The sequence below is a fragment of the Macrotis lagotis genome, chromosome 3 (genome assembly GCF_037893015.1).
Source record: "Macrotis lagotis isolate mMagLag1 chromosome 3, bilby.v1.9.chrom.fasta, whole genome shotgun sequence".
Classification (NCBI taxonomy): Eukaryota; Metazoa; Chordata; class Mammalia; order Peramelemorphia; family Peramelidae; genus Macrotis; species Macrotis lagotis.
In genome coordinates this window covers 304653904-304662213 of record NC_133660.1, presented here as the reverse complement: position 1 = coordinate 304662213, position 8310 = coordinate 304653904, and the positions used below count along the sequence as shown (strand labels likewise).

Here is an 8310-nt window from a genome sequence, read left to right as displayed (position 1 = left end):
TTCAGAAGCTTTTGATGTGTCCTTTCAAACTCTGTTTTCCGTTTCTATTCCCTTTAATCCAGCACTCTCACCATCTTTCTCCTTCCACCATCAGAATATTAATATGACATTTCACAGCTACTTACCCACTTCTGTGTTTTCTAGAATTCTTACTCTATATATTATAAAGTTGCTTTCAGCTCAAGGTTTTTCCTTTCCCACTGCTGGCATGAATTGGTTGACCCCTTGAGACCTGGTTCTCTCTTGGAAACAGTCCCCACCTACCTGGTCTACTTTCCAGCACTCGGGATTTTCATTCATCTTCATTGATTCAATGGTTAGGATGAGGACTTGAAAAACTTTGGGATTCACCTTGTTTCTTTTCAGCTCTCCCTCTTTCATCCTTTCTCAGTTATTACTGCTGCTTTATATTTCAGTTCATCCATATCAATCACACAATTAAAATTCTGGGAGCTGGTTTCTACTTAACTCCGAACTTTTACTTTTCTTAATGAGTTCATTGTTTTCATTCACATTCACATTCACTTTATTTCCCCATCTCCTCTTTGATGATACTATTCAACACTATACTGTCCTCATCTATAAAATCCCTTATTCTCTTATCTTATTACACTATCTTGCCCTTTAAAGACACAGCCATCAATTACTCCCATCATCTGTCTTTTTTGCTACTCATGTTTCTCTCAATGAAGTAAGGGAAAAAACAACATAATTATGAAGACCGAGTAAATAAAAATATGTAAGTTAATATAAATTCAAATTCCATATTGTAGATATTCCTTGTCTGGGCAAAGCAAATATTTTATATGTCCCAAGTAGACCAGCGGGTCTACCATCTACTGAGCATTGCTCATTTTTCAAATATTTTCATTTCTCCTCAAATGTCCCATAGATACTCCAATGCCCATTCTTCTCAAGTGAAACCATATATAATGTCACAAAAAATAAATTAGAGCTATTTATTTTCCCCTTTTCCCCATATCTCTCATGTTACTAAATTTTCTTCTGCAACCAACTCCCTTTTCAATCCTGTTTTCCAGAATCAAGTGGCCCTTTTTCTTGTCAGTTTCTTTTTTTTTTAACAGTGGAAGATCCATTTCTATTTCCTTCATCCTTTCTTTTTTTAATTAATTTTTATTAAAGATATTATTTGAGTTTTACAATTTCCCCCTATTTTGCTTCCCACCCCCACAGAAAGCACTCTGTCAATCATTACTTTGTTTCCATGTTGTACCTTGATCCAAATTGGGTGTGATGAGAGAGAAATCATATCCTTAAAGAGAAAAGTCTAAGAGGTGACAAGATCAGATAATAAGATATCTGGTTTTTTTCTAAATTAAAGGGAATAGTCCTTGGAAAAAATATGGAAAGCTTCATGAATTTGCATGTCATCCTTGCTCAGGGGCCATGCTAATCTTCTCTGTATTGTTCCAATTTTAGTATATGTGCTGCCGAAGCAAGCACTTGTCAGTTTCTTTATATGAAAAAGTGATGAAATTGCAATCTATCTTTTCCAAAAACATTTCTCCCTTACCAAAATTTACTTTCAATTATTTTCAAGCACTCCTAGTCTACTGGTTTTTCTCTACTTGTGACAAATTAGCCTATGCTTCTTCCCATTCTCAGAAACTCACTTATTCCTCCCAACTTTGCTAATTTTCTTAATATATCTCTTCCCTATTTTTGTGGTTTAAATATCGAGAAAACTGACTACAAAGGTGCCTTCACTTAGTTTCTTCTTACTTTTTACAGTCTCTACAATCTGAGTTTTGTGTTTGTTATTCAATCAAAACTTCTCTCTCCAAATCTACTAATGACCTCTTAATTATTCACTCAAATGAACTTTTGGATTTACCTGCAGCTTTTGGGACTTTGATAACTGTCTACTTGATGCTTTTAACTCTTTAGATGTTTAGGCCAGTAGTCTAGGTTCCACTACTGCTTCTATGACTGTTCCTTCCCAGTCTCCTTTTCTGGATATTACTCTATCTCATAAATTATCTTGTTTTGTAGTATAAACCTTCCAGGTTCCCTTTCTGGTCACCATTTCTTTTTTCTCTCTTTCTGTTTCACTTCCTGAAATGGCTGGCTTTCTATGAATTTAAGAATTATCTCTATACTAATTCTAAAATTGATTTATCCAGACCTATGCTCTCTTCTGACCTCCTTTCTTACACATATAATGGATGACCACATATCTCAAAATGAATGTCCCATAGATGTTTTAAATGTATCCTTTTAAGAACTCTATATATTAGCTTTCTTTTCACAACTCTTCTCCTTTTCAAGCTTCCCTATTAGAAGACTGTCAGCATTGTCCTTGGTTGATTGTTGTACTATATTCTTTCCTTCATTTCTTTTAGGCTCAGTTTTTTTTTTCGTGAATACAAATTGAACAGTTTTATCCTCTAAGACAAGACCCTAGCATATAAATGGAGCATCTGCTTCTAACTTCACAGGATGTTATAAAAATTCAAGTGTTTGTTAGAAATTAATTTTAATACTCATTTAAACATATAACAATTCTTAAAAAATAACCATATATACACTAATTTCCTAACTAGGTCTCTTAACTTTCACCCCTGCAGCCAATTTTTTTCTACCTGGCCAGCTCTTCTACTTCCTCATTATGAAAAATTAAAGCACTTCTGTTGTCCCTCATCCATGAAAGAATTTGGTAAATAATCTGGATTGATGAGTTCCCTTCTATTTGTTAGCCAAGGACAGAACAGCAGAATCTTTCCTAGCTCAATGGAGAGAACAAGACATTGCATCTAGAGTAGGAATGATCCTTTCAACTTAATTGGTCCAAATAATTGCAATTTTTGAATGTTTTTTTTTAAAAATGAAAGTGAATACTAAAGGAGAAATGGGATTTGCCAAAAGTAACATAGATAGTAAATAGTGGACTCAGAATCTGAACCCTATTCCTCTAATTCCAAAGTAATTATTCTTTCCAGTTTAACACCATGCTTTTTGGATAGCCATTGTTATATGTGTAGTGAGACTATTTCTACCCTCATATAGAGAACGTTTTTTTCAAAGTAGAAAACAAGTAAATCATGTGCATGGATGTTATTAAACTCAACTAGAAATAGGAGTATCCTGGAATAGGGGAAAAGTCCTGAGGGATGGTGATATTTAGGAAACAGAAGAAGATGCAGAGCCTATAGGCATTGAACTCTTAATTGGAATATCATTGTAATCTGAAATGGCAGACTGCATTACTGAACAGGGTAGGGAATTGATAATTTCTATCTAGATTACTTTAATTTTCCCCATAAAAACTCTGTCTGTTTTTTTTTGCTCACATTTTTTCAGAGTACTGAGGACAGTGTGGATAACATTAAGATAAGGTGATGGAAAAGAATGGGGGAGAACATGAGAACAGAAGCAGGGATATTTATTTTCATACTCCTTTCCACAATCTGTAAGGATTTTCAATCCCTGAACAAGTATTAAGTATTAACAGAGTTTTGCATAGATAGCAGAAATCCTATTCCTCAGACTAAGATCATTCTATTCCCAACATCATTATACTAGGCAGTGTATGACTAGGGATGCTATTTGGACAAAAAAAAAATCTCAGAATCAGAATCTCTTGCTAATTGCTTTCACCCTGACTCACTCCCTTGACCCATCTAAGCTAAGCCTAGAACAGGGAGAGTGGAGCCTGGACAAGGTCAATTGCCAATGGCAGGTGAGACCTCATTCCTTTTCATTGCCATTGGGAAGGATGTTATTTCTAGGTCCACTTCATAGGGAACTGGAGACATTTTCTTTTCCTTTAACCACTTTGTCACACTTTTAAAACTCCATCTTTAACACCTCCTGGCTTCCTTAGCATCCTTCAAATGTTAGCCACAGTTATACCTTCTTAAAGAAGTGTTTCCCAGTTAACTATTATCTAAATGTCTTTTCTCTCTGTTGTTAAGTGCAACTCTCTCTCTCTCTCTCTCTCTCTCTCTCTCTCTCTCTCTCTCTCTCTCTCTCTCTGTCTCTCTGTCTCTCTGTCTCTCTCTGTCTCTCTCTTTCTCTCTCTAATCTATTTATATACCTATCTACCCATCTATTCATACCCTACTTTTACAGAAATGTCTACCTGTTGCTGATTTCATTTTTTGAGAGAAGAGATTTCTTTGTTTTACTGTTTTGTTTTTTTTTTTGCTCTTCTTTAGTTCCCCTCACTTAGGGCAGGGACTGGTACATAGCTATATGTCTACTTTGTTTTTTGATTGATTGACTCATTCCTTTAGCATTCAGTAAGACCTTGGGTTAGATTCTAGGCATATAATCATTAAATGAAAGATTTTCTCTAGTTCTTCCAATCCCTATCACTGATACTAATGCAGAATCACTCACCAGCTTGGTCTGTCTCAATAGAGCTGAAAGTAGAACAGCAGTAGTCTGTCTTTGATCAGAAAAATATTTTGTACGATGGCATACCTACATAGGGGATGGCCGGGTTTGCTTTTATTGTGATATCTATGTTGGGGCACATTTCCCCCAGGGCTGTAATTATCATGTCATCCACAGAAAAGGACATTGTTTGCCTTGGGTATCTTGGACCTGTCTAAAAGAAAGTTTAATTGTTCTAAGTAGTTGAACCTTCCTAAACTATTGATTACTCAAAATCTCTAGTGCAGAATCAATGAGAAGTGGGAAATTAATGAGGTTCTGTCATTGCCTCATAAGGACACATCAACTAGTGGACTGGGCACCTCTTGTTTTTACCCTTGTCCAGTGGACATAATTGGGTCTTCCTATTATGACTCTCTCTATTTTGTATCCTTTCCAATAACTCTTAAGTCACTTAAACCTTGCAAAAAAACAAAAACAAAAAAAAGCCCACTGAGTATATTAGCTACAAAACTGAAAACTCTCAAATTTAATAATATAGATAATGCCTACAAATTCCATTTAATTCAAACAAACACAAATTACACAGACAAAAGAATATATTTCAATAATTTAATTTAATATTTGAGAAATTTTTAATATTTCAGCCAATTATGATATCAATATCATGGGGCTGTGGATAATATTTCCCTTACTTTGTCCATTAAGTCAATTTAATAAAAAAATGCCTTTCGTTGCAGATTAAACTTTAGAAAGGATTCAATAACCTTGCCATTTATAGACAATAAGCTTTGCTCCAAGTATGGGAATGACTGAATGAAGGAAAAAAATACAAGACTAGATTCTCTGAAAATTGACTTTTCAAGAAACCTTTCCTTAGATGAATACCTAGTATAAATCGCAGAAACTCTGCAATAGCAAAAAGGTCCCAAGATTCAGGGTGGCTAGTTGGCAGAGTGGATAGAGCACCAGCCCTGGAGTCCAGAGTACCTGAGTTCAAATTCGGCCTCAGATACTTAATAATTACCTACCTGTGTGGACTTGGGCAAACCACTTAACCCCATTGCCTTGCAAAAACCTAAAAACAAAAACAAAAAGGACCCAAGATTCTTCAATTTCTAAAACCAGTCAGTGATTTAAGATTCTATAAAAAAAAGAATAAAATGGGTAAGCCTGATACAAAGTAAAGATTAGAGGAAAGGTAAGGGAACTCATTTACACATGCAAATATTATTGCTTCATCCCAAGATGAATAAGTCATTTAGCATATCTGAAAATCAGTTCACTCTTTTGTAAAATCATTGTTTGTGATTAGAATAACTAATGTTCTTTCCAAGTGCAATTCCATGATCCTACAGTGGTTAAAATTTTATGAAAAATGTAAAGCTTATTTAGAACACAACCTGCTAATACAACTCTTGTGTGCAAGGCAAGGCAGGTTGTAGACAGAATATAAGTCTGGCAACTCTTGAATCAGAAGTTATACATTAAGTATAGACCAAAACAAAGAAATGTGAATATTGTTTTTAAAATGACGTTTCCAGATCTGAGCACAAAACATTAACATGATGTCACCCTTCTAGACATATTGAGAATATAATCTCTTTCCTGGTTTGGTACCTAAGTGAAACAATGGATAGAATTCTGGAGCTAGTATCAGGAAAAACAGAGCTCAGATTCTACTTCCATATATTTAGTGCTGTGACCATAGTAGTCAAGTGCCTTAATCACTGTCTCCTTCAGTTTTTCCATGTGTAAAATGTGAATAATTTTAGTACTTACCTCCCACTAACATTAGGAAGGAAAAATGAAGTAATATTTTAATTATTATTTTCTGTTCCAAATACTTTTTCTACCATCAATCTCATTTCTCACCCATTGGTAAGGCAAGAAATAACTTTCTCGTTTTATATATGGAGTCATGCAAAACTTATTTCCACATTAGCCATGTTGTACAAAAAGCAAAAAAGAATAAAAAATTTTAAAGTAAAAAACAAAACAAAAGAAAACAAAACTCACCAATCTGCACTCAGTGTTAATCAGTTTTCTTCTTGCTGTTGAATATCATTTTTCATCATATCTCTTTGGAAATGTTGCAATCCATTATATTAATCAAAGCAATCCTTTATAGCAGATCAAAGCCACAACATTGCAATTGTTATGGACAGTTTGATCTGTTTCTACTTACTTCATTTGGAACCAATTTTTAAAGCCATACTTCTTGTCATTTCTTGCACAATATTCTTGCATCATAATCTTGCCCGACAACTTGCACCAATAGGTGCGATGTGTTAAAGAACAATATACCAATTCCCCATTCAATCTCATGCAACCTTTACCTAAAAGATAATTGACTTTTAATTCAGATGACATTGAGTCAGTTGATTAAGACTTGCATGAAAAAACGTCTATTGGCATAGATTCCTGATTATCTAGAAGGGAAAATAACTAGGTGATGATAGCTGCTGTCCCCTTTCTTTCCCTCTTTATATGGCATCGTCTTCAAGGAATCAGTGGTGCTTTTTTGCTATCTTTTCCCTATTATGCCTACATAAATTTTCTTCTCACAAATTTTAAATGGACTGAGAATTTTCTGATGTATCCCATATTGTATGTTATTTCCAGAATTTCCCTTATCCAGTGAATGACTACAATCCCTAAGGGATGGAATATACACTCCCAACTTTTCTAGACAAAATTTCTTTTCCATTCACACTAGTATCTATAGAACATTTGGTGACAAGGCATAGTGATGTCTTTCAAATAATTATCTTTGACGTACTCTATAACTTAAAGTTCTTTTAATGTTTATGAGCAGTCTCTTGTCAATAGACACTATTTGTAGGGGTTGCTCTCCTTTATTTCTTCCTCTTTTCCAGATGGTAGGATTATTCCCTCAATGGGCATTAGCTAATTAGTATGAATAGAATTAATATAAATAAATAAATAAATATAAATGCCTTTAATATTTATATCTCATTGTAACTTTTTTTAGAAAGGAAAACAGATATTTGGTCTTTCAGTCAGTCCTATCTTTTCTGTGATCATCAAAGCTTCTTAGCAAGACCCAATCATGCTAGTGATTTTCTTGAAAATGATCTTGACTGATTTTGCCCATATGTGTGCATATATACATATATAATATACATATGAAAATCCCTATATGATTTTTCTCATAAAAGAAAGTGAACTCAATATTTTCTTCTTTTCTTAAACCCCTTGTCTTTTATTTTATCTCCAGTTACTTTTTTTCTAAACTCTGTTATAGATTACTCCAATCATAAGCTTCTTTGCTCCTTATCATGTACACATTAAAAGTGCTTGAAGAAATCTGGATGCTATGATGTCTGAGTTCATTACAATTTTTTGTTCTGCAAACTGGACAGTAAACTTCAAAGAGAAGAGGCAAACATTTTGTTTCTTGGTTCCCTTTACTCTATCATTCACTATCATCAAGGAATATTTCTGCATCTTTTCAGATGTCTCAAACAATCAAATTCTCCTCCCCCATCAGTCAAATATCTTGACTGATTAAAAAAAGTGAGGTTATTCATGCAGAATTGTTTCTTCTTCCCACTTCCTTATCTGATGTCATTCATACCCCTCCCCTCATTTTCTCCTTCTTTATTCCAGTTTAAGGGGTGGATCCTTTCTTTGTCAAGCTTAAAACCTCTCTTGGAATCTGTGTGTTTCTGTTTATGTGAATGCATTTTACAAGTATGTGCATACAAAATGCAATTAGTATTGTTTTTCTTGGTTTTTCAGTTCTAGGGGGTGGATTGCAGAGGGTGGATGGGAAGTCACATTTCTGATGATTAAACAACAAACCATATCTTCTAGGAAGTCCAAAAGGAGAGCTAAAAATATACATTTTATTTGGTGAATTTTATTTAGTAGTTTGTCTCTTGGCATCATTCTCTTTTTATTTGTGAAACCATGAAAAGAATTTGG

General features: G+C 34.2%; 1 non-coding gene across 1 annotated transcript; it reads right to left on the bottom strand.

Moving 5' to 3' along the window:
• Positions 1-1357: 1357 nt before the first annotated feature.
• On the bottom strand, positions 1358-1464 carry LOC141519783 (U6 spliceosomal RNA). The gene has a single exon (XR_012477424.1). It is a non-coding gene; the product is annotated as a U6 spliceosomal RNA (small nuclear RNA).
• Positions 1465-8310: the final 6846 nt, after the last annotated feature.